Source organism: Bubalus bubalis, chromosome 17 (assembly GCF_019923935.1).
Source record: "Bubalus bubalis isolate 160015118507 breed Murrah chromosome 17, NDDB_SH_1, whole genome shotgun sequence".
Lineage (NCBI taxonomy): Eukaryota > Metazoa > Chordata > Mammalia > Artiodactyla > Bovidae > Bubalus > Bubalus bubalis.
In genome coordinates, this window is record NC_059173.1 from 61,772,870 (window position 1) to 61,775,856 (window position 2,987).

At 44.7% G+C, this 2,987-nt stretch overlaps 1 long non-coding RNA gene across 1 annotated transcript; it reads right to left on the reverse strand.

Moving 5' to 3' along the window:
- Positions 1-699: 699 nt before the first annotated feature.
- Positions 700-2,354, reverse strand: LOC123330071. The gene is made up of 2 exons (XR_006545779.2): positions 1,708-2,354; positions 700-941 (listed from the first exon to the last, which is right to left on the reverse strand). It is a non-coding gene; the product is annotated as an uncharacterized LOC123330071 (long non-coding RNA).
- Between the last annotated feature and the right edge of the window lie 633 nt (positions 2,355-2,987).

Consider the following 2,987-nt stretch of genomic DNA (forward strand, 5'->3'; position numbering starts at 1 on the left):
TATGCTTTCTTCCCAGTGTCCTTTGTGAGTTCCTCGTCCCTTTCCCAGGTTCTGCTATATTTATTTCTATTTCACTTTCCACCACAGCATGCCTTGTTTTCCTTCTTGCACTTTCTCAAGGCTCAGTTCCCCTGTTTTCACTTCCTGTGTCCCTACTCCCAACATACACACACACACACACACAGAATACAGACCTCTTTGTGGGAACCAAAAGACTATAACAAACTTGTAGTTATTACAGGATTACATGGAAGAAACAAGTCATTTCCACTCTGCTTTGCCCTAAATCCCCCCAAAGAAACTACCCCAAAACAAAACAAACAAGTACTTCACTAAAAAACAAATTGAACAAACAAACCATTTTGATCTCACTGTTCAGTTTAACCCAGAGGTAGATGAATAATAGCACCCGTAATTAATTTTTTTCTTCTCCACCATTTCTCTTTCCCAGCTGGGTCAGGAGAAAGCTCACCCTGCGGATCTCTTTGTAGCTGACTCAGGCCCCATATGGCAAAGACTCAGGAGTTCTCGATTCTTCTCCTGCATTTCACACAACAGACCAAGAGTCCTCAAGGTCAACCACCCTCAGGGAATATCTGCTCTTACAAAATGCTTTCATGTAGATTTTTCTACCGAGTTCAGTTAAGAATTCAGATGGTATCTTTTATCTAAAAGAAAAGACACAAGAGGAAAGCCAGATTGGATTCTCCCAAGAGTTGTTTCTAACATTTAATTGCAGGCCAGTGTGATGTGATATCTAAGGTTTCTCATAGCTCATAAAATATCATGGGGTGTTTGGAGGTTGGAGGATTTGCACCAAACAAAGAAGGCAAGAGGAATGGCTAGGCCAAGGATATGCATATGCAAAGCATGGACTCTTCGAGGTTCCCAGTGCTCTGGGCATGCAAGCAAGCAGTTCAGTTTGGCTGCAGCAAGGAGCACTATGGGGCAGGGGAGAAAGAAAGGGAGATTTGTTGTTATCATTTAGTCGCTCAATCATGTCCGATTCTTTACTACCCCATGGACTGTAGCCCGCCAGGCTCCTCTGTCCATGGGATTTCCCAGGCAAGAATACTAGAATGGGTTGCCATTTCCTTCTCCAGACAATCTTCCTGACCCAGGGATCAAACCCACGTCTCCTGCATTGGTAGGCAGATTGTTTACCACTGAGCCCTATGAGAAGGTAAGTCTTCAAAGATAAGTGAGAACCAGACTGCAAGGGCCAAACTGCCTCCGCACTGCCAGGGAGCTCACAAAAGGAGACCTCCCTCAGATCAATTTCCTTATAATCCAACAAAACATGGAGATGTGACTTTGGAAGCTTCCACTTTCGGGTACTTATTCAAACTAAAAACGTTTCCCCATACACAATACCAAGAAGTCATTGGACCCTCATGTTTGCTGAAAAGTACAACTATGAAAAATGATGTGTAGTTGAGACCTTTGTTTTTCTCCATGCAAACACATGCGGGTGATAATCTTTCCCTCCCTACGCCCACCCTCCCCCCAGCATCAAGAAGTCGTTGAGCAATCATCAGTCGAAGTAAACATGCATAGTTGCAGTAACTCCAAATATTTTATGGAGTGTTCATGACTTGGGAATTTGGGTCAGAGAACATGACCGTTCTTCATCAAAGAATTTCAAGTACATGTTCACTTTGATTTTGGTCTCCTGAGGGACATATGGACAGGTAGTACTTCAGATACCTTGTTTAACAGCCTGTACTGGGCTCTCTTCTGGGGCATGCCTCCCCAAGCCTGGCGAACTTATGATGAGAACAAGGCTGGTAAGGACTGCTGTTTTGAAAAGCTCACCCAGGTGCCTGAATCTAAGATCTCCTGCTCCAAGGTGCAACCAGCCTGGAACAAACACAATAGAGCAGGTCTGTCTTCAGTATGTTCCCACCTTATTTTTGGCCTTTTTCTTTTCCACTGAGACTCACTGAGTGTCTTAGGCAGGCCAGGCTGCCGTAACCAAATAAGACTGGATGGCTTAACTTTCTCACAGTTCTGGAGGCTGGAAAGCCAGGATCAAGGTGCCAGCAGGGTCACTGTCTGAGGATAGTTCTCTCTCTGTGGGTTGCAGACAGCTGCCTCCGCTGCATCTTCATATGGCCTTTCCTCTGTGCTTGCACAGAGAGAGATTCACTGTCTGTTGTTCTCTCCCTCTCCTCTCCCTTTCTCTTTATAAGGGCACTAATCCCATCATGAAGGCCCCACCCTCATGATTTTATCTAATCTTAACTGCCTTCCAACCACCCCATCTCCAAATACCATCTCACTGGAGGTTAAGGCTTTAACATATAAATGGGAGGGACAAACATTTAAACTATAACATTCTGCCCCTGGCCACTTCCCACTAATTCATGTCCTTTTCACATGCAAAATGTTTTCATTCTATCCAAAAAATCCTGTCAGTCCTAACTCATTCCAGTATTAACTCTAAAAGTCAAAGGCTCATTTAAACATCATCTAAATCAGATACAGGGGAAGCTTGAGAGATGATTTGTCCTGAGGCAAATTCCTCTTCAGCTATGAACCTACAAAAACAGAAAAATCATGTGCTACCAAGATACAATGGTAGGACAAACAGAAGACAGAAATCCCATCTGAGAGGGTGTGCTTAGCTGCTCAGTCGTATCCAATTCTTACAACCCCATAGACTATAGCCTGCTATGCTCCTCTGTCTATGGGATACTCCAGGCAAGAATACTGGAGTGGTTTGTCATTTCCTTCTCCAGGGGATCTTCCTGACCCAGAGATCAAACCCAGGTCTTCTGCATGGCAGTCAGACTCTTTACCAAGTGAGCTATGAGGGAAGCCCTCTTCGAGGGAGAGACAGGAAAAAAGGAAAAGGCAGCAGGTCCTAAGCAAGTCCAAAACCCAGCAAGGCAGACTCTGTCAGATATTAGAGCTTGAGAAACATCCTCTGTGGTTTGATGCTCTGCCTTTGAGACCTGCTGGGGTTCCAGCTCCAATGCCTTGAC